The sequence below is a fragment of the Ixodes scapularis genome, unplaced genomic scaffold (genome assembly GCF_016920785.2).
Source record: "Ixodes scapularis isolate PalLabHiFi unplaced genomic scaffold, ASM1692078v2 PGA_scaffold13__105_contigs__length_92229423, whole genome shotgun sequence".
In the NCBI taxonomy this organism is placed as follows: domain Eukaryota; kingdom Metazoa; phylum Arthropoda; class Arachnida; order Ixodida; family Ixodidae; genus Ixodes; species Ixodes scapularis.
Genome location: NW_024609839.1, coordinates 35,674,093 through 35,698,511, shown reverse-complemented (window position 1 = coordinate 35,698,511; position 24,419 = coordinate 35,674,093). Strand labels below are relative to the sequence as shown.

The 24,419-nt window shown below is 45.7% G+C and overlaps 1 pseudogene; it reads right to left on the bottom strand.

The window, feature by feature from the left end:
- Positions 1–12,400: 12,400 nt before the first annotated feature.
- LOC115314541 lies at positions 12,401–16,299 on the bottom strand (annotated as a pseudogene).
- Positions 16,300–24,419: the final 8,120 nt, after the last annotated feature.

Below are 24,419 nucleotides of genomic sequence, written 5' to 3'. Positions count from 1 at the left end.
TGGAGAACTAGCCGAACTTTTTCTTCGTGAAGGTTCACAGCCGAAGTTTCTGAAGGCTAGAAGCATTCCATTCGCACTGCAAGCAGCAGTCGAAACAGAATTGGCAAAAATGGAAAAGTTGGGAGTCATCACGCCCGTGGCTACCAGCGAGTATGCGACACCCCTTGTACCTGTAGTAAAAAGGATGGCAGTATACGCCTCTGCGGAGATTTCAAGGCTACGCTTAATCCCTGCCTGGAGGTGGACAGGTACCCCATACCACGTATTGATGAGCTGTTGGTGGCCTTAGCTGGCGGACAAGAATTCTCAAAGATCGACCTGAGCAGGGCTTACCAACAGGTGGTTATGGCGGACAACTCAAAAAAGTTGCTAACGCTGAACACGCACAAAGGGCTGTACGCCATGAACCGTCTTGCTTTTGGCATCTCATCAGCACCAGGCATCTTCCAGAGGATAATGGATAATATGCTGAAGGGCCTGAAGGGTGTCAGCTGCTATCTCGATGACATCCTGATCACTGGAAAGTCGAAGCAAGAACACCTCAGCAATCTCGAAGCCGTCTTGTCGAGATTACAAGAACGTTGTGTGCGAGTGCGGCGTGACAAGTGCTCGTTTTTTCAGCACGAACTACGTTATCTCGGCCACGTCATCAACGCTGAAGGTGTTTGCGCATCCCCTGAGAAAGTGTCTGCACTACTGAATGCTCCTGCTCCGAAAAACAAGCAGCAACTGCAGTCGTTCCTTGGGATGGTGAACTACTACGGAAAGTTCGTTCCGCAACTTTCTACGCTGGCACACCCCTTGTACAAGATGCTGAGACAAGGAGAAGAATGGACGTGGGACGAAGTTTGCCAGTCCGCTTTTCAGAAAATCAAAGCTGCGATGACTTCCCCACCGATCTTAGTTCATTATATCCCAAAAGACCCCTGCAGCTCGCCTGTGACGCATCGCAATACGGCATAGGCGCCGTTCCTTCTCAAGTTTCTCCGGACGGAAAAGTTCAACCTGTGGCTTACGCGTCTCGTACCTTATCGGAGGCTGAAAAGAACTACAGTCAGATTGAGAAAGAAGCACTGGCTCTGATCTTTGGAGTTAAAAAATTCCACGTGTATATTTACGGCCGTTTCTTTACCTTGATTACAGACCATAAGCCTTTGCAAACCATTTTCGGCCCGAAAACAGGTATTCCAGCAATGGCTGCTGCACGGATGCAGCGCTGGGCAGTGACGCTGTCTACGTACAGCTACTCGCTCCAGTTCAAGAAATCAAGTGACAACACTGAAGCAGACTGCTTGTCAAGATTGCCACTTGACATTGTGGCAGATGAATCTACCGAAGGAAACGAAACTTTCTATTCTCTGCGTCTAGATACGCTACCTGTCACCAGCCGTGACATTGCTCGTGCCACACGTCACGACCCTTTGTTAAGCAAAGTACTCGACTTGACACACGTGGGCTGGCCATCGTCCATCACTGACAAGGAAATGAAGCCTTTCTTTGACAGACGTCTGGAGCTCACTGTGCATCAGGGGTGTCTGATGTATGGCATGCGGGTAGTCGTACCACCAAAACTGCGCAATCTCCTGCTTGAAGAGATACATCTGGGTCATCCAGGTATTGTCAGAAGCAAGGAATTAGCCAGGAGCTACATCTGGTGGCCTTCAATTGACAATGACCTGGAAGAGCAAGTGAAATCATGTGAAGAATGCTATCAACAGCGGAACGAGCCAGTCCCCGCGCCCCTCCACCCTTGGGCATGGCCGACATCGCCCTGGCAAAGGGTGCATTTGGATTTCGCGGGTCCAGTCAAGGGGAAGATGTTTTTGGTCGCCGTAGATGCACACTCAAAGTGGCCCGAAGTCTATGTGATGGAGAAGACGACATCACAGCACACGATCCAACGTCTTCAGGACTTCTTTTGTCGTTTTGGTGTACCTGAGGCCATTGTTACGGACAACGGTCCTCAGTTCGTCTCAACAGAATTCAAGTCTTTTATTAAGAATCTAGGAGGCCGTCACATCTTGAGCGCGGCCTATCACCCGAGTACTAATGGCCTCGCGGAGAGGTTTGTCCAGACATTGAAGTCTGCTCTCCGAAAAGGGCGACCGCAAGACTCCCTGGAGTTGACGGTACAAACGTTTCTTCTGACGTACCGCAATACCCCTCACACGACGACAAAAGAAACACCTGCCAGTTTGTTCTTAGGCAGAAGACTTCGCACAAGACTCGATGCCATTAAGCCTTCCGTTGGGGGAAGAGTAGGACATCAACAGTTCGTCCAGACCTCGCAGCGAAAGGCGCAAACAAGGATTTTTAGTGTGAACGACAATGTTCTCGTGAGGAACTATAGAGGCTCCCAGAAGTGGATTCCCGGCACAATTCTGAAGCAATCTGGCCCAGTGTCGTTCCAGGTTCGAGTCACGACTACTCGGGGCATATATATCTGGCGCCGTCACTAAGACCAGATGCTTCATCATCGTGAAAACTCGATGCAAGCCACATCAGACGGATTCCTGCCCGACCTGAGGGATCCAGAGAACTGCGTCGACGAGCCTGTGGTCAGTGAGTTTGCAACCACCCCACAGAGGGCAACCGACAGTCCCGCTGTGCAACAGCGCTACCCCACAAGACATCGTCGTCCTCCAGACAGATACGACGCATAACGTTTTTGGCATTGTGTGCAGTGTGTGTTTTCCTTTGGTTTCTTCAATTACGCCTGGGGAAATGTTATATCTGTGGCAGTGCTCGTGCCTTGACGTGCAGCGTGCGCGCGAGACTATCGCGTGAACTGACTGACTGCCTACCCGAGCGACAGCATGCAGCCGTGTTCTAACCGGGCTGATTTCTGTAACCCGTTTTTCTTGTAAATACACCACAATGGGCACCACGCTGCGTCGGTGCTTAAACGCACACAGGCGCGCGTTTCTGCGTTTATAGAATATCGGCTGATCAGGGAAGGGCGAACACCAGTTGCTTTTCGCGGCAATATTAGCGAACCCGAGTTGACGAGGAGGAATGAAGGTGCCACACATATACAAAACTGACACACTGTGAACTTAATGTAGTATTAAGTATGTTTTGCACTCTGCTGCTTCACCATAACAGAGAGAAGTCACGTAACTCTGCTTTCAACACGATTATATGTTGTCTTAAATGATGCACGACCTCCTCTTACGAGTGCGCGCGAAAAGCACGCCCGCTCGTGTAGGTTCTCCTTCGCTCGAGGTATTCGTAAGTGATTATCGGTGCGGGCTGTGGTACACCAACTTATATTCCGCTAAGGTTCACAGCACTCATGGGGCGACGTGACCGCGGCGAAAGCTTGCTGTCACCATCCACTCAACATCAACATGCATGCAATTTAATGTCTACAAACACACAGTCAAGCGTGTGACCTCCACGCCTGTCCGTCGCTCTCCAAGTGCCACACTTAAAAGTAAAACACGGCAGGTATTTTTTTTTTCTTTTTAGTAAGCGTGCAACGGGACACACTGGGTTTGGAAATGTGCCAAACCCTGAACGTATACCTATTGTTTAGCTGTCTATCTAAATGGAGGGAGCGGATGCAACGCTCAATTCAGGTTGCTTCCATGATATTCATTTCGTAACGTATTCCCTAAGAGACTTCGCAGTCAAAGCTCACGATGTACACAAGTGCGCCATAATAGTTATCAGAAGTGTTTTAATGATTTTCGAACATTCCTTGAGAAGTGCTTATTCTGAATGATCAACGGTATATGCAACGTAATTGCCACCAGAACACGGTATGCTGCCATCCTTGAAACTCAAGAAAAAAAAAAAAAGCCCTACTAGAAAGCATAACTATTTAAGATATAAATATAGCCCGGATAGTGTAAAAAAGAAGAAAAAAAGACAAACTACGCGACAGCAGTGGGGAAATGCTCACTTCGAGCACTTAGCCTTCGTAAAACATGACCCCACTATATAACTCGATAAAAAAACACTCTTCAGCTGGATACGCCCGGTTAGTTCATGCTTTTCGCCCATCCACACTGAACCGGTTTCTTTATGGTGACATTAAGACGGTTCCGAGCGACATAAAACAACCTCAGACGCACTCTATAAATACTGCGATAAACGTGTGCCAAGGCACATAATCGGCAAGGACCAACGCGACTAGACGGAAGAGCTCGACGCTCCTTCGAACAAGGATCAAGATTTATTAGTGGAAGTCTCCACAAAACATCATGCATCTAAAAGTCATTCGATAGATCAGAAGCGAATGCTTTAAATCCAAAGCCCTCTTCCGACCCAATACGTGTTATCTTTTCCCCCTTGCCCTGAGCTTGCCGCCGTTATCGAGAATATTCTGGAAGCCCTGCGACGCTACCAGAGGTTTCTTCGCAGAAATTCACGATTGCCACGCCGTGAACCATCGGATACCGGCAGACAGTGGCGTTATCGCTCAAGTGGGTGATGTACGCAGCCTATTTCAGTAATTAATTATCTATTTCAGTAATTAATTATGAGTTGTTTTTACTCATAATTTTCCTTCGTATTAACTGAAGAATACTCTGGTTTTGTAGTCGAAAATTTGCCTTTGTACATGAATGGAACTGGATATATTTAGGTTCGCCAAGAGGCATTTTCTTATTCGTTATTTTATTAGCATACATCTCACAAGACTAAACCATGCAGAGACAGGAATTTCAGTTAAATGTAAATTTTACACTGATATACCCTTGTCAAAATAAATATTACCAGAGCTACGTGTTCTTACATGCCCACCGCCTTCACTCACTAAAAATTCACGAATGTGTACCTATTTTCACGGCTCTGTGGTTTGACACAAAGTTGTGAATGGCACCGATTTAGGAAGTGTAAAAGCAGGTATAGGCGCTTGTTCAATTGTGATCGCATTAGAATATTTTGTGCTGCAGTAACTGCCTGACAAACTAAAGTTTTGGTAAACTCCTACTACTGGGCGGCTTATGCCGATACTCATTGGAACATTAGCATGCGAGCGACAAGTCCATATATAAAAAAGCTTGCCTTAAAATATCTTTTTTGTACAGATTGATAAAGTAAAATAGTGGCTAAAAACTAACATTGGAAAAAAGAAAAAAAAGGAGAGGGATGAAAAAATAAAGGGAGAGTTGTGATAAAGCGTTAAAACCGATGAAGGCACTTAGAAAGGAGAACATTAGGCTTTAATACACCGACAAGGACTCGGAACTGAGACGCAAAATAACATTATACTTAATTTTAGACGCAATTCATATAAATGTTTTTGTAACGATTACTCATCAATAGACCGCCCGGTGGTTAATTCTACAGAAGCTTGTGTTGGATTAATTTAAAACATATAATCAAATTAAAAACAGAAGCCACTATTGTTGGTTGTCCATGAATTGCGATAGCATTCGTCATGATACTCGCGACGCAGCTCAGTGTGAATACGACGACGCACGTTTTAAGTGAACACTTTATTGTATGATTGGTTCACGACGTAATATCTGACATCAGGGCGACTGCAGCGCGCCACTTCAAAACTGAGTGATTGCTTTGTTTCTTTTTCTCTCTTTTTATCACTCTCCTTTTTCTTTATTTTGTTCGATGTTAGTTTTAGCCTCTATTTTACTTCATCAATTTGCGCAACGAAAAATATTTTAAAGCACGTTCTTTTTTTCTCTGATATGTACCATTCGCTTGTGTGAATTATGTTCCGATTAGTATTGGCATAGACCACCAAGTAGTAGGAATTTAGCGACAAATATGGCGTGTCGGGCAGTTCCTGCTGCACGGAATATTTTAATGCGGTCACAAATGAACAAGCGCCTATACCTGCTTTCGCACTTTTTAAATCGATGCCATTCGCAGCTCCGTGTCAAACCACAGAGCCGTGAATATAAGTACATATTCGTGAATTTTGAGGCCGTCAAGACGACAGATCTAAGAAGACGTAGCTCCAGTCGTTTTATTTTGACAAGGCTATGTCATTGCCTTTTGGCGAACATATATATCCAGTTTCGTGCATGTACAACGGCAACTTTTCGAATACTTAATGCGAAGGAAAGTTGCGAGTAAAAACAACTCATATTTAGGATCGCGCGCAGGGACTTTTATTTCCACCGATGCAAGCAGACAAGATCATTGTAAGTCATAGCGAGTTCTTGTCCAATCGTGAGATTGCACCCCAATGAAAAATAGTGAGGGGTACCTCGATGAGCCATTGTGAGCTTGTGTGAGGGTGAAAACGTACGTTCCTTTCTGCATTGAGTGCCGCCAGGAAACAGAGCCCGCAACAAACAAGAAATGGCGACTACTCCGTGGTCACTGCGCGTTCTGACAGTGAGCTTTGGCCAGATTCCTTTTGCACCGTTAAAGCTGTTGCTCATGATAAATTGTTTTACCCACAGCTTGTGCTGATGGCGACATATGTGGTATTTCCGAAGAGAGAAGGAATGCAAACCTTCAGCTTTGATTGGTACCCAAGCACGCGCTCCTGCATCTTTGACTACCGCCTAATTCACGAGAATACATCCCTTTTAAGGCTGCGGTCCCACGGCAGCCATCTTGAACAAGGCGTTAGTTCAACCAATAGATGGCGACACGCACCCGTGGGGTGTAAAGCCCCTTGATAAAAGCGTTTTTTACAAGTACCGCCAACCATTGTTGTGGAAGCGCTCGAGACACGTGCCATGAGCGGGTGCTCCGCCGCCATTCGCTTCCAAGGCCCGCTCATTTCAGTGCTGCGCCGCCATTTGCTTCCAAGGGCCGCTCGAGACATGGGCCTCATGCACTCGCGCATTTGACGCTACTTGCAAGACAAGCGCAAACACATCGAGGGGCTTTAGTGGGGTGGCCTAAACATCGGTTCACAGTGGGATGGCTCGAGCACCATCACGTTCCCCTCATGGCCTTGCTCGCGCCGCTGCCAGCTGTGCTCAGCTGACTCAAGTAGCGTGGCCCAGCAAACGGATGTATGCGAGAATGTCAGGCTTGGTATAAATTGTTCTCCGACATGCGGTTCGGCGGTTGTAACGGGCTTTCGCAATAATCTTACCAAGAAGGAATCAAATGTTGATTGACGTGTTAATATTCTATCAATGAAAATTTTTTCTGCAGGAATGCACGCTCAGTAGGCTCAATCTTCCAAGACACCAGTGGAAGCGGACGTCAAGTAAACTGCTTCGCGATTTATGGCACTTACCTCACCATTTTAATGACGACTAAAATAACGTCACGAAATATCGTGTTTCACGGGGTCCGGAAGATGTTGTGAAGGTTGTTACATTATAGTTTCGAGAAAACAAACGCCGTTGCAATATTTGCGGAAGTACCGACACACATAATGTTGTAAGTACAGCTTATAAGAGGAATATGATGAAAACCATCAGAAGAAATAGGGAGACGTTTATTTGCAATGATGACGCTATGAATGAACGGCGTTTAGCGACGGAAAGTTATGAGCGTTCGGGAATTTATAAGTTCACGTGATTGCTAACTATGGACATGCGTTTTTGTCGGGAGATGGTGTTGCGGTGATGACCTGATATCGGACGATTCGTGGCAGACGAACAAGCAAGTTTCTTCTCAGCGAATGGTAAGTTTCCAGTGTCAAGCACAACACGTGGCTACCGACGTTGTCGACGTTTCGAACACTTACCGCTTTCGACAAAAGTCCTGGCACACAGGCTAACTTTCTGGAAAGAGTCGAAGTCTTCATTGAGTCTAACGCCATCATGAACAGTAACTGAAAACGATCCACTATTCATTCGGTGGGTGGCGAAACGTATCCGCATCTGGGGAGTCATGGGCGATGCGTACTCTAAGTGGCTCGAAGTTTACACGATGCTTGCCACGACGTCCAAACACGTCATTGACGTTTTACGGTCTCTCTTACCTACTTTCGCCCTACCGAAAATACTTTTCTCTGATAACGCGCCAAATCTTGCTTGAAACAAAAAAAAAAAACAAAAAAAAAAACAAGTTTTTGGAGAGAAAAAAAAAGGCATCATGCATCACATTAGTGCACCATACCATCCTACAACTAACGGGCATGCAGAACAGATGGTGTGCGAAACAAAAAAAAAAGAGAAAAAAAGCCCCTTTTGAAGCTTAGGGAAGAAGCAGTTCAGTGAAGAGCCAGGTTGTTGTTCCAGCAGCACCCGACGGTCTCATCTTACACGGTAAAAACACCCGCCGAAGCAATATTCGGCGGACAAAAAGCCACACCCCTCGATCTCATGATACTATGGCTTACAAACAAAGATCGATAGATTCCCAGATCGGGAGTAATTGCAGTTTATTCGGTCGGACAACTCGTCTACGTAAGGAATTTCAGCGAAAGTCGGGCCTTCCATGTAAAACTTGAGTAGAAAAGGCTCTATGTTGGTTGACCAGAAGGTGTCATCTCTCTGAATACGTTGGATATCAATGCCCTTGTGTGTAAATATAACTAAATCACAAAACTCTCTTCGTGTATTGTGTAACTGCCCTTGTATTTGATAGTAGAAGCTATGGTGGTGATTTGGACCTTTCACACCCAGGCTACTTTTTCTAATTTTTCGCCTCATACTCCTTTGCGGTTTAATTATGCCTCAAGAATATTTTGGAAAGGAGACACTTTACGTCAACGAGGCCACTTGTTCCAAGTAGTCAATCAGAGAATGCTGCTAGAAATCCGTCCCTCCTATTAATGAATAAGCCGCACTTCTGCACAGCGCAGTTTTCCTGTTCCACGTACAGTTGTAAAGCAGCATCCTCATTGATTTTACCATATTCTGTTGCGGGTGAAGAAAGTCTTTGGGTACACGATACTTGAAACAAGTCTGGCACTGTACGTTGTGGTTCGACACCCACTAATGTCGTCGTCCTTATAGAGCCTCATCATTTAATCATTAACTCGTCATCTCATATTGCTCTTCATCAACAATAAGTACAATAGGCTACCGCCATATTACAATCCAAGAACAAAAAAATTCTGTCGTTCAGTCTTTCAACAAGTTTATAATTTATATAATGTTATTACGTTACATTACCTCGAGACAATCGACGTCCATCGTCGATCTTCAAATACTTATACCTGTATATAAATTAGACGCACAAGGGGAGGGGAGGGGTCGGTGGCCGAGTGCATGGTCTATACCACTGATCTCTATCTTAGTAGGCTGGATCGCGGATCGGGAGCCCGTCGGTGTCGCCACCGGCGGCCATTGCTTGACACCAGGCAATACACGCAAGTCTATGGGAGAAACGCACAAAAGTAAGCATATTGAAGCATGTACGCTGTGCTCGGAGGCGAGTATTTTGTGGTGCGCTGCGATCCTTATGTCGGGTGTTTGAAGATCAAATCGGTATTTGTCAAACGTCCGGTCGCCGAATAAAAGAATCAAACGTACCGGAGCACCTACTCCTGGTATCTTTTAATGTTAGAGTGAATTGATTTTAATTTTAAGATAATGATTGTTGCAGAACTGTAAGTTTATGCAAGACAATATCCAGGTTTTGAAACAATCTAGATCCTGCATCCATATGATAATTTTTGAGGTTTGGTTAGTTTGCTTGCACATGAAAGGTCGTAAGCGTTCAAATTTTGATTGCAGATTATAAAACTTTGAATGTTGATTTTAAATTAATCAATATATAGTTTAAATACGTACTCCAAGTGCATTTAAAGGGGTACCAAAAGAAACCAGAATTTTGTTTTGTCAAGGGGTGTAGAAATATTTAGACATTTAAATTTCAAGCAAATTCAAAGCACTCTCCGACTGATGCAATCCACTTGTTGAGAAGTTTCCTTCAATTAAAAGAATTTTTTTAAACTCCTAAATGTTGATGCCTTTGAGTGCTTCTGCCGCTTTTAGAGCGCAGCTCTTAGGGGCCCGTTCCCGGCTTGAGCGGCGTCGCCGTCGGCGTCGGCGTCGCCGTCGCCGTCGGCGTCGGCGTCGCCGTCGCCGTCGCCGTCGGCGTCGGCGACGCCGTCGCCGTCGGCGTCGGCGTAACCGCAACCCTCGTAACCCTCGTGAGGGTTACGAGGGTTACGAGGGTTAATCTCATGAGGGTTACCCTCACGAGGATCACGAGGGCCACGAAGGTTACTTACCCTCGTAACCCTCACGAGGGTTACGAGGGTTAGTTACCCTCAAAAGGGTTACCTTCACGAGGGTTACCCTCACGAGGGTTACTTACCCTTGTAACCCTCACGAGGGTTACGAGGGTTAGTAACCCTCGTGAGGGTAACCCTCGTGAAGGTAACCCTTTTGAGGGTTACGAGGGTTAGTAACCCTCGTGAGGGTAACCTTCACGAGGGTTACCCTCACGAGGGTCACGAGGGTTATGAGAGTTACCCTCACGAGGGTCACGAGGGTTATGAGAGTTACCCTTACGAGGGTCACGAGAGTTACCCTCACGAGGGTCCCGAGACTTGCCCTCACAAGGGTTACTAGGGTTACCCTCACGAGGGTCACGATGGTTACTCAGGTCGTGACCCCCCCTGGGGTCACGTGACCTGGGGATACCCCCCGAGGTCACGTGACCCCCCGTTGACGTCATAGGCACTGATGACGTCGTCAGTGACGTCACGGATGACGTCACCGGCATCCGCATCGTCATCGTCATCATCACTGATGACGTCATTAGTGACGTCACTGATGACGTCACCGGCATCCGCATCGTCATCGTCATTATCACTGATGACGTCATTAGTGACGTCACTGATGACGTCACCGGCATCCGCATCGTCATCATCATCACTGATGGCGTCATCAGTGACGCTACTGATGACGTCATCGGTAACGTCACGTGGCCCCAGGTCACGTGACCCCCCGACGTCACGTGACGCCCCAAGGTCACGTGACTCCCACAAGGTCACGTGACCCACAAGGTCACCTGACCCCCAAGGTCACGTGACCCCCCGCCCCCCGAGGTCACTTGACCCACCCCCCAGTACCCTTCCCTGCTCCTCCTCAAGAGCTGCGCTCTAATTCGGCGTTACAGGGAGTTGTAAACGGCTTTCATTTTTGTTGAAACTCTTACATATCGAGAATATATCTAGCTTTTAACTTCTTTTTATTTGGGAGAACGGAAAGCATATTCATATGGGCCGAGGCCGTGTATATGTGGGGAGTGCGGGGCACGGGAACCATGCCGTTTCTGATCAAAAACTGCTGAACACTAGCGCGTTGTGGGCAGGTGCCTTGTCGTGGTGAGCGAAACAGGCTCGAAATACCTCGGCCTCTCATTTTGCCCACACAGCGATGAGTGTTGAGCAGCTTTGGACTGAAAACGGCGTGGCCCACGTCCCCCGCCTTATCTACTCACTCAACCTAGCGCTCGGTGATTTTGTATTAAAGCGTATAAACAAGTTATCAAAACTTAAAGTCTGCAGACATAGAAGAGGTGAAACAAAAAGCGGCGAAGCACTGAAAAGAATCAAAATCGACGAGTGTAAATACTATCACAAGAAGTATTTTTGCACCAGATGGGGAGCACGAAAAACTGAGGTGAGAAAGAGTTTAATGTGTCAAAACAAATACTGATTTTGTAAAAATATTCTTTTCATGTCGTTTGTGCGTTGCCCTCCTATATCTGTATCAGACTTTCATTTGTACCACGCTTTTCATGTGATTATGAACATAACTACCCAGTGAGGCAGTCGGTAATGACTCTCAAGTGTTTGAGTGTGTTTTTTTATGGAGACTTATTTTCTTATTTTGACTCGTACAGCCCTTCAGTTTCTTTCTGTTTCTAGTTGTTTTCCTCCGCATAAATATAGATTTGACAGATTGAAATAAATCTATGACGTTCTGACGTGATGAATTGCGCTGTCACAAATCGTCAAACGAAGAACGGGCGAGTCACAAAAAGGGGGGAGAGGGGTCGTATGAAAGAGGAGCTGTACTACTTTTTGATTACTCAGAGCAAGATTCGGTTGTCGGCAAGACTACCGTCTTGGCAAGCAGTAGCTCGTCTTTTCCTTTGTGTGGACAATGACGCGACTTGTTGGAATTTGCGAACCCGCAACGCAAGCCACTGTTGGGCAATTCACTGGTGTCCTGGTGTCAATGTTGAACCACGATTAAGTCTATATGCGCAGAGAGCGTCAAAATATAATAGGATATTAATTGTGTCCTGTGAAAACTATATTCCAATGATTGAATTTAGGCGAATCTCATAGCGGCTAACTACGCATTATATGTCCGTTCATTTTCCCTAAAGAAAGATGGCGTACACAATACGTCGCCATGTCCGCTCAGCCAATAGGCCTGCGCGTCTTATCCGTGACGTCACGCACTTTGACCGAGTGTTTTGGAACGCGGCTGCTGCCGTCGGCTAGAACGCGTTAAAAAAAAAGGAATTATGTAGTTTGCGTCAATTTTTTTTCATGTTTTTTGTTTAGTTTAGAAGCCTTGACTAGTTCGCAGAGCATAAAAATAGTTTTTAATGGTAATTGAAGCCTGGAGACACGGTGTCTCGTAACTTAACTTTAATGTGCTTTCTCTCATCCTCGCCATCTGGCAGGGGCAACTTTCTGTGGCATTAAGATTAAAAGGTGATACAACATACATTTCGTAACGCACGTCTTTATTTTGCCCGAGTGCACTGAATCATTTCAGAGTTTGCAATTTCTTCAGATGCACTGCAGCTTTTCTAGACCTCAACTGGTCAGTCTTCATTTGCACATAGTTCTTAAGTAATGTGTTGGCGGCTGCCCGCAGGATGTTGCTAAGCACTGTGTCAGGGTGGTGCCCATTGTTGCAAATGTCTAGGTCTTCGTTGTCCAAAAGCAGGTGCCTTGACAAACTTAGAAGCACCTCTCTTTAATTGCCTTCAGCATGAAACCGCGTGGCATTTTCTTCTAATGTGAGTTTTTCTAGCACAAGCTGCGTGTGCAAAACCGCGTTGATGACAACCGAGTGAGGAAACTTGAGGCCACCTCTCGTGAGGTTTTCGATGAGGACGTTCCTGTCCAGTTGCAGTTCCCTTTCTTCCGTTACGAGGTTCAGCGCACATGCCTCACAGGGAATTTTCTTGAGCGCTGCATGCGCACAAAAGCCTGCTATGTATGTTATAGCTGGCAAACTGGGTTCTTTTTCTTTTAAATCATCTTCTGTTATTTTGATGTTGTAGTCTTTCATCAGTTTGTCTGCATCACGAGTCACACCGGATGGCTTGCACAATTCTTGCATATCTGGGAAAACCAGCGAGTCCTGAAGCCTCAGTTTTGTCTCGGACTCAAATATCTGCTGGACCGAGATGTGGTAATTTGTCCCAGACAGGCGACGATAGCAGCCAAACCTGTCCTCTAGACTGTCCGTCTGGAATTTGCCTAGTAAAACATACTCGTTTAGCTCCTCGAGGCAGTATCTCGTGACATCAACAAGTGAGTACGATGTCAGTCGGAGCGCCGTGTGTGTGTCTGTTGTTAATGCCCCAGCATCCATTTTGACAGTGCCCCATATGTCAAGCCAGTTCACAAAATCATTGAGAAACTCCAACTGCATGTCTGCCAAAGCTCTGACTGGTTCTTGATTGGGGTCCCGAAGGCGCCTGCCTTTGCAAGGAGTTTGCACATTGACAATGCTCCACCACCGATGTATCACATCAATTAAGTCTGCGGTTTCTGAAGCATACGGCAAACCAAGTTGCCTTCCACGTGTTCTAAGGGCTTCCGCAACGAATGGACTCATTACCTTCAGGGCAAGTTTTACATTCTGGCGTTCAATGTTCGATGGATGTAACACTTTGTACGTCAGCCCATAGCCAAATTTTGACAAATCTTGTTGCTCAGAAGCATGTAGATCACGGAGCGCCTTAAATGAGGCTCCTTTTATCTCCACCCGCGACTTAGTGCTTGAGAACTCTGGATAGAAAATGCAGGTGTCCGGATTTTTTTGATTGATCCAGTTGTTCCTGATACACTTCAACAGGTGTACAGTGTCTACAATGTAGAACAATGGTCGTGAGGCATCTGCTGGATGTGGGTACACTATATCTAGCTTCTTCTTTTTTGAAAACAAGGACATCACCTTTCTGTTTATTGCATTATTGTCTGTGATCACCGCAATCACAGTGAGCCCCGCTTCCTCAAGTCCTAGAATAACCTTTTGTACTACTTCATGCAACCGGCTCGCATCAATCCTAGAGACTGGCAAAATGTGGACCACATCTTTGTGCGCTGAAAGTAAGGACTGGGTCATGAAGACATGCGCAGTTTTCGTAGCTTCGGAAGTGTTTGATGCGGTTCCGGCAAGAGAGCCTCCTTTGTACTCAAAATACTCTTGAATGTGGATTTCATCCATCATTAATGTTACTACTTTTTCGTGTGGCTTTAGGAGGCCTGCCCTCTTCTTTCTGTAACGCAGGAATCCTTCATCATTCTGCTCATTTGCTGGGGTTGCGTTGTATTTGCTGCAAAGCTTCATCACTGTGGACCTGTGAGGCAATGTTAGTTTCCCACTGCTACGAACAAATTTGTATGCATGAGGCGAGATAGTGTAAAATAAGCTTGAGAATACGAGAAGTTCCGTAGAATACCTGAAAGCTGTTCCTTTAAGCAGCAGGTGCAGTTGCTCCATCAGGAATGCGAGCGCTTCCGTTTTTTCTTGCGGCAAAAGTTCGTTGCTTGCGAGGTCGTCCAGAAGCGAAAAAAGTAACTCGACACAAGCTTTCAGTTTTTCGTCTTTTTCGCACACGTCTGGGGCTTTGAACTCTTGCACTCTGTCTAGAACACATTGAAGTTGTCGCATGTCGTCCAATGTCTCGGGAATGGTGACTTCATCAAAGCACAACGTCACTCGTCGCCAAGAGGCAGTCACTTTCATGGTGTCCGTAACAACGACGGAGCGTTCCACTTCCGGGTGTCCCATGCTGTCATCTATGTGCACAAACAGAACCGCCGATTTGGCTTTTGTATCAGCCAGAAGTCTGCGAGGTGAAGATCTGGAAGCCGTGAAAGGAACTGGTCGTAGGACGACACCCTGTTCTTTTGCTCCTCTTCCTTGTGTGCTGATAGTGAGAGCTGGACGGCTTCTTGTAGCCGCGTTGCCTCAACACGCTTCCTCTTGGTTTCCGGCTTTTCTCGAACTGGCGCACAGTCAGACAAGTAAGCAGGGCTATTGGGAAATATTGTGGGCACTGCATCTGGTGTCAACCGTGTAAGGCTCATGAGAGCTTCTATAGTTCTTCCATCCGAGTCAGTATACGAAGTGGTAGTCCTCAGGTACTCTTTCTTGAAATGTAGCCCACAGACCTGCAAATAACGGAAGGAGGGAGCGCTGTTTAAAGGAGGGACTGACAACTGAAATGCATTGAGTGTAGGTTCTCTAATGCATGCGAGAAAGTCTTGAGCAATCTGCTTTATTCCGCAGTGGTTTTGAGGAGAGTGCAGTCGAACTTCTTAAAACCAATTTTTTTTTTAGCTTTTATTATCTAGGAGGCTGCCTGACTGGCGACTGGCATGCTCCAGACCATGTAACAAGTAGTTACGGCGATTTCACGCCGAACAAGACAGACGCTGGCGTGAAAAGGTCCGATGACTTAAAAAAACAATAACGCTATGGAGTCACACATTTGCCTTAAAGGCAATCATAGCACCAAAAGAGGGTCTGCGATGCCGGTTAGCACCACATGCTGAAAATAAATATTTTGCAGTGCTACCACGCGATAACGTCGAAGCGCACGAAAGCGACATGCTATAAAATAAAACCAACTGTTGTGCAGCTTATGAACTTTTTGAATAAAAAACAAACAAACGCCAAAAATGTTTAATGGACTATCGACGGTTGAAGCGAAGGTCACGACCGACGATGCACTGCCTCGCGCAAGTGAGAAACAAAAATTCCTCTCCGCTGTTGTTTCCAAAGCGGCATGACAGGCGTGTTAAAACAGACCCACGACTAAATCGCCCCCCCTCCCCCTTTTCTCCCCTCGTTGCTACTAAAAGCTTGAATTCTCTGAAACACACAATCTTACCTTGGGATCACGCAAGGTGGCGATCTCAATGTCGTCACGACGTACCGCACGTTCCCACTTCATTCTTCTGTCGTCGTCTTTCGGAAACGAGAAGACACGAACCTTCGGCCCGGTATCGTAATTCCCGCGACAGTTGGGAACACAGCAACGGCCCATCTTGTTTCGTAAACCAGCCAGTGCACAGAACCGACAAGGTCACAACTGCTCGCTCACATCGGAACCACAGTGCACATGGTTTCACGTAAACAGCGACCGAACGCGCACCAAACCGACAAGGTCACAACTGCTCGCTCACATCGGAACCACAGTGCACATGGTTTCACGTAAACAGTGACCGAACGCGCACCGAACCGACAAGGTCACAACTGCTCGCTCACATCGGAACCACAGTGCACATGGTTTCACGTAAACAGCGACCGAATGCGCACCAAACCGACAAGGTCACAACTGCTCGCTCACATCGGAACCACACTGCACATGGTTTCACGTAAACAGCGACCGAACGCGCACCGAACCGACAAGTTCACAACTGCTCGCTCACTTCGGAACCACAGTGCACATGGTTTCACGTAAACAGCGACCGAACGCGCACCGAACAAAAGAATGCTTGGATGGATGGGATGGATGGATGTTAATGGCTATTCCCTTTGTAACGGGCGGTAGCTTGCGCCACCTAGCCTAAGTCTAAAAAGACAAAAAAGTGATTCCTCCCGCCCTTTTAAGACCAATTTTTCTCCCCTAACTATCACCAGGCAGTGTGGGATATCACCAGGATGACCTTCGGGGGATCGGGCAAAAAAACTAAAAAACATCACCCCCCTGCCTCTTCCCCCCGGCGAGGGAGTCGCCAATTTTCCTCTGGTCAAACCTTTTCGGCGTTACCCCAGCACCGGACCCACTGGGAGACAGGGTTGAGACTTTGGGCCGGAGCCACGCGGGAGGGAGTCCCAATTTTCCTCTGTCCCGCCTGTTCCCAGCTGTGCTAGTTAGTTGTCCATCATTTAATTTTCCCTAGATAATTTCCACCAATCTTCTAATCGTCTCTTTGTCACTGTAATCTTTTTTTCTACCATCCCTCCATCGTCGCCAGTGAAGATGACAGTTGTGACCGTTGACGCCGCTGCGCGACCGGCCGAGCGAGCGAGGTTAGCGACGGCGCCGCTAGCGGCATCTGCTGGGCAGGCGGCAAACTAACGTCGCGAAATCGTCGGGCAAGGTACGGTGACGTCAGAGCATGGAAAAAAGCAAGCGCGCAGGCCTTGGAGTTCTACAGCGGCACGTCCAGTAACCGCCTTAACCTGTCAGACGCATAGTTCATAGGTGACGTGACACCAAGTCATGTGACGTCCTTTTCTCCGGTAAATTTAACAGGGAAAGTGAATTGGTGTCGAAGTTACGTGACGTCAATTTTCCCGCTAAATTTGGCGTGGTTACGCCGGCGCCGCGAAACCCGGAAACGGGCGAGTGAGAGTTTGCGCTCTAAAATGGCTTGAGGGACGTGCGAGCAGCTGGAGCGCGGGAAGCAGTCTGAGCTAGGGCACCGTGGGAATCAGTAGTCATCTCTTCATTCTCCACGATCTTTATTTCTGCGACCACCATTGCGCTTCGCTGATGATGAACGGCAAAAAACCCTGACACCAGAGGTCGCCGTTGGATGAGGAGAAGGGTTTGTCCAACGGCGCCCTCTGGTGCTAAGATAGTTCCGAGGTAACGGATCTTTGATACCGATTTTTATAGAGAAATCAGTCACGCATAAATAAACCTTTTTTTTTTTTACTTTGAGCCCATAGATTGAGATTATGAAGAGGCTATCGCAGAAAGTGGTTTAGTGCCCCTTCAAAGAAGCTGTGCAACAATTTTAACGTTTAAAGAATTTGCATCTTCTACTTTTGATATGGTTTATATTGTCGTGTTCCACAAAGGTGGTTCATTTAAAAATCTCAATAACTATAGACCCACATCTGTATAGCCACTTTTTTCAAAAGTTGCGGAAAAAGTTATGAACTAAAGATTGTATAACTACTGTACAGGAAAAAAACTGATAACTAACTGATTACCAGTTTGGTTTTCAGAAGGAAAAATCAACTGAATCTGCCCTGATGCAGATTAAAGACAAAATAATTTCAAATATTGAAAACCATGATTATACAATTGGAATGTTGTTAGACTTTAGAAATGCGCTGGAAATAATTCGTAGTTACTTATCCCGTTTTAGAGCGCAGCTCTTAGGGGCCCGTTTCCAGCCTGAGCGGCGTCGCCGTTGGCGTCGGCGTCGCCGTCGCCGTCGCCGTCGGCGTCGCCGTCGCCGTCGGCGTCGGCGTCGGCGTAACCGCGCCCCTCCCTCTCCTCCTCCTCCCTCTCCTTCTCCCCCTCCTCCTCCCCTCCTCCTCCCCCTTCTCCTCCTCCCCTCCTCCTCCCCCCCTCTTCCTCCTCCCCCTCCTCCTCCTCCCCCTCCTCCTCCTCCCCCTCCTTCTCCTCCTCCTCCCCTCATTGTCCGGCTTGAGCGGCAAGGAGGAAAGCAGTACGAAGGTGGAGGAGGGGGGAGGAGAGACGAGGAGGCGGAGGCGAGGGGAGGGGAGGAGCTTGAAGGACGAGGAGGTGGTAAAGGAGAGGGAGGGGGAGCAGGAGGGGAGGAGGACTAGCAGGCATGATCACGAGGGAGGAGGAGGAATATACCCTCCACTCCTCCTCCTCAAGAACTGCGCTCCAATTCGGCGTTACAGGAAGTTGTAAACGGCTTTCACTTTTTTTAATATACGCTAATAATATGGTTAAAATATAATCAATTGCTTCTAAGCGCTAGTGAAACAAAATATATTATTTTTAGATAAAAAAATAAACCGGTTTCCTACGACTTAAATATTTGTTTCGAAGGATGAAAAATTGAGCGCGTTAGAACACACAACTTTTTAGGTATATTGTTTGTAGAAACCCTGAGTGTAACTTCCCACGTTGAGAAAATGAGAATCTGTATATCAAGAGCAATAGGGTCATTAAATAAACTCCGGAAATATTTACCAAACTGTTTAAAGTTACAACTGTACTATACACTTTTTTATTCGTGACTGCAATATTGTATATAAGTATGGCTACAACTACAAAAACAAATATCAGCAGATTACTTATACTGCAAAAAAAAGGCCGTTCGATTTATTGCAAACCTTCAGAAATATGATCACTCAAGGCCACTTTTTCGGGAGTATAAGATTTTGACTGTAGAGCAAAGTATGATCGTAAAAATATTAATCAATATTTTTAACAAGATAAGACAGAATCAATCACTATTTTTAAACACGTATCCAAAAAAACAACGGAAACTACAGTCAACAATGTAGTCATTACGTAAAAAGCAAAGCTCGTACAAACTATGGCTTCCAGCAACTTTCATGTATAATTCCAGACGCATTGAATGCACACCCTATTATAGCTAAAATGTTGCAAAACAACGCTTCCTTTCGGACATTCAAAGATAACCTTGTAACATATACCTTAGGTCTGTCATGATCTGCAGTTCGTACCCCAGCTTTCGAGTTGCATTCATTTCCGCTGGTGCTACTTCAAAATGCTGTTCTTCCTAAAGGACTTTGTTGATGTTCCAAGATATGTGTGCAGGTCAGAGATAACAGAAATTAGGTCAGATTTAGTTGGTCCACACCAAGCACATCTGCAGATTGATTACTGCAGGGCCCGATTTTCGGCTGTGTACCCTACTAAGGTCCAAATTTTGTTCTCATATCAGGCTAACTTCAAACTTTTTTAGCCGAGATGCCCGATACATATGGAATTTTAAGCATCCACAACACAAAAAGCACGGTGTAAAAAGTAAGACAAACCTGCTTAACCCACATGAAAATTGGTGTCTGTTCTTGATATCAAAATGAATAAACAAATTTTGCTTCGATCACATGGTAAAACATGGCAGTCGGAAATGCTTTATTAAGCAGTGCAATAATTATTGCTTACCGTTTCACATTATCTTTTTAGTACCATAAGCAGCATGGCACAGGGGTGCACAGAGACTCAGGAGAGCGCAGAGGCCGTCCTCAAGGAGATATACAGTGAAAGAAAAGGTAACAAACTAAATGTATTGAAAGAGAAGAAACATTATTGATACACTAATGCACCAGCCGCCTTGGGGACAACTGTACTCCCTGTATACTTTTAGAGCTCTTATAGTAATGCTTTATTGTAAAGCCTGGCCTGCTTGACAATAAGTGGTCAAGACATCTCCATACCTGATGAACTATGAATAAACTCAGCGTTAATTTATTGTTATGACTTTTATGGCACACATTTTTTTCTAGACGCGCTGGAGCAAGATGACGCAACTTTAGACATCCTGAGCTTAGACAGCTCTAGCAGCCTGTTCAGTCAGGCTGCATCACCAAATTCACCACCAAGGCCAGCATTTCAACTGCTCCCAATAAGCGATATGGTCAAAAATAAGTTTTTGTTTAGATAGTCCCCACGCCGTGCTTAGTCTGTGCCTTGTCCGAATGTAAAAATTATTATACACAGCACACCTTGACAAATGCCTGCTGTATAGGCTTCTTGCACCTGACGTCGCTTCGGGTTAGACTCAAAACAGAAATCAATATTGTTGTCTGCTATCAGTGCCTTGGTGCAATGTTGGAGGCAATCGGCTTCTTATTGTGGCAGCAGTAGTGCCGTACAGTCATACAGCCGACCTGGTCAATCGTAAAGAGGTTCCTCAGCTGACACGAAGTGCAGTCCACAAACGCTTAGTTGGGTACGAAGGCTTTCTGTCGAGATAATAGAGTTAATATAACGTGCATCACGCAGTAGAGGTACACGACCGCACGCCGGTACGATGCTCATCTAGATCGAAACGGGCAGGGATGGGGATGGACCCCAGGATCCCTGGGTTCCGCAGCGCGAGCTCTCGCTTCACGTACTCCAAGATGGTGTGCGCTAGCCAACTCGGCCACTGATCCCCCAGCGCTCACTGCGGGCATCCAGGCATCTGACACCCTAACATTTAGCGATTAAAAATTAAAACAGCGCAAGGACACGGACAAGAACAAGAAGGTGGACAAACAAGGCGCTGACTTACAACTGAAGTTTATTCGTTCTAACAGCGAGTATAAATACTGTATTGTCACAACAAACAAACATGAATAAAAAGCTTGACCTGGATGCCACGTGCTCACTAGCCATCGCTATGCACTGTCACTGTTTGTCTAAATAGGAGCGTTCCGTATCTGATAAAGATAGTAATAGTGCATAGCGATGGCTAGTGAGCACGTGGCATCCAGGTCAAGCTTTTTATTCATGTTTGTTTGTTGTGACAATACAGTATTTATACTCGCTGTTAGAACGAATAAACTTCGGTTGTAAGTCAGCGCCTTGTTTTTCTACCTTCTTGTTCTTGTCCGTGTCCTTGCGCTGTTTTAATCTTTAATCATGAAATACCAACTAGCCCAAACTTCTACTTTAATTAACATTTAGCGCTTTTTCTTTCTTTCACGTGGCGTTTCTAGCGGCACATGACGTCAAATGCACATCAAGCTATTCTTGAACACATGTCGCCAACTGTATTTTAAATAAAAAAACTGCAACTTGCTGTAATTGAATGGCGAAAGTTTGAGGTCTAATAACATTCTTCACGTGTAATATATCGATAAGGAACATCAGGAAAGCCTAATATCGAAGGATACTTCATGATTTTATGCCTCGTGTTTTGATTAGTTGACGTGATTCTGTTCTTATAACACGATAAAGTAATACCATTTTAAACTTTATTTTTTATTCTAAAATATGCATTATCTGTACAATTCGTTAATTACTTTTTTTTTTAATTTATAACATCAAATAGACCGTTTACGCAAATTATCGTGGACGATGGAACATTATAACTAGAGAAATGTTTTGTTTTTATATTAGAGAGTGTGGTCTACTAAAAGCTAAATAATAAACAAAAAAATAAACATAATTGTAATATTTTGAAATTAAAACATAGTTGAAAGACAGTTCTTTAATTTGACATTAACTTCTTGACTGTAGGACGCATAGGAAAAAAAGGTTATAACCCGTCAAAAAGGGACCAAAACGTTAAGCACGGTGGGGTTGTACCTGAAGGTCAGCCGTTCTCGTTTATCCGCAAAGAACTGTTGTCAACTGTTTTTCGTTTCTACAGTGCGTCGCTCATTGTAGAAAAAAAAAAACAGTTTACAACAGCGCTATTGAAAATTCGATCAAGATACGTAATTTGGGACACTGACTACCAAGTGTCCCAAAAAAAAAAAAAAAAAAAAGCAGGACCACCGCGGGTCGAACCCGCGACCTCTCGCGTACAAATCGGACAGCTTAACCCCTATGCTATGCCATCGCTTTGGAAAATTGATTTGACGATTTGTTTTATACGAGATGCTTCGGCTGCAAATGCAGTTAAGCCTTCGGCATGTTATGCAAAGCACTCGTACATCACTCGCCGTACTTCAGTTCTACTCACCTGCCATGTAGAGTACTTTGGCGTCGTAGAACGATCCTTTTGTTCGCGCGTCTGCGGCCCAGTAGACCTGGGGACCTATGTTGGACTTTCGAGAAACTAGAAACAGAAGTGACGTAGCGGCAGGAGGCGCGTAACCAAGCAACGGCGCACACCGCGAAACCGCCCTCTTCGACGCCGTGGCGACATGGCAAGATTGGCGTCTGTCACTCACTTGAGAGGCATAAAGAGCCAACCCCCGAAGAGCGGAAGTAGCTACCCTGCTGGAAATGGGCGATGTGAAATGAGGCCAAAATTCACATTGAACCAATGTGCAACTGTAGGTCCAGACACATTGAGCAATATGCATTTATGAACAAAAACCTATGTGCACCAATTGGTAATCCTTTAGGGAATTCACATTGGGCTGAATTGGTAATCCTTTAGGGAATTCACATTGGGCTGATTGCATTTATGAAACAAAAACCAATGAGCAGCAATTGGCAACAGGTACCCCAGTGCACATTGCATTGAGGGTATTTATGGGGCAAAAACCAATGAGCAGCAATTGGCAACAGGTGCTCCTGTGCACATTGGGTTGATGGTATTTATGGGGTAAAAACTAATGAGTGGCTATTGGCAACAGGCCCCCCTGTGCACATTGGATTGATAGTATTTATGGGGCGAAAACCAATAAGCGGCAATTGACGACAGGCACCCCTGTGCACATTGGGTTGATGGCATTTAGTGGGCGAAAACCAATGAGCGGTAATTGGCAACAGGCCCCCCTGTGCACATTGGATTGATGGTATTTATGGGGCGAAAACCAATAAGCGGCAATTGACGACAGGCACCCCTGTGCACACTGGGTTGATGGCGTTTAGGGGGCGAAAACCAATGAGCGGTAATTGACAAAAGGTGCCCCGGTGCACATTGGTTTGATGGTACCCAGTCAACCAGCAACCGTCTATTAAACATCCGAGAGATGTGTTGTTCGGACATTTAACATATCCAGTGGATATCTGCTACAATTCATCCAACATTGAAAGTATCTACTGAGCAGTGCAAAATGGTTCCCCACAAAACGTACCACTAACGCAATCTGGTTGATGCAGCTGGACATTCAGGACCATTGTAGGATGTTCAGCCTGATCCTGTGGATGTACCATGTATATACCTCAGAAATATTACCTTTCCTGGTATAGGGACCAGCCCTATGCCAGGAGGGCAAGGAAGTGCCTAAGCAGCCTTCATTTTATGCTAGCATATAGCGTGTAAACTGTCCTACAGAAAAATTTAAACGGATAAGAGTCCAATTCTTTACAAAACAAGAGCTCAGAGGGCAGATTTGTTGTATGGCCCGTGCATGCTCTCAATGTATACCCAAATGGCGCATTACATATGTATAATGTAGCAATCAGGCCCGCAGCAGACATTCTTTATATTGAAGTTTTTTTTTCACCATCAAGCTCAGAAGCTTTACCACAGGATCAATGCAGACGACACTGACAAGGAAGGCGACACTACTGATGCTGACTCGTTTTAGTGACGTGGACCTCGCCACATGCGAGAGACCTGAAATACTGGACACAAACATTGTCATAAGCTATGACGAACGGCCCTAAGGAATTGACTACTGAAGTCTAAGGCTTCAGTAGTCATATGCTCTAGTGACGAGGACACCAGAATTCCATGAGAGCTGTAGCACCGACTGCATGGCAAAAGATGCCGCTGCAGTCTTGCAGCGTAACTTTGAACGTGAGTAGCGCACTAAATTCCTGCCCAGCCTGTCAGGCATGCACATCCGTTCTGTAGAAAACGTTGCAGTGCCAAACAAATCGCCATTAACTCTTTATTGTTACTGTTAGACAGACGAGCAGTGCTTGATGCTTTTAAAATAAAGTATAATTTTTGAACAATGCTGCATAGACAGCATGAGGTTTTCAAAATACAGTATACTTACTGAGCAATGCAGGATACTTTGCTTAAAAAAAATGTCTGATAAACATAATAAAAAGCTCAGCGCATTCAA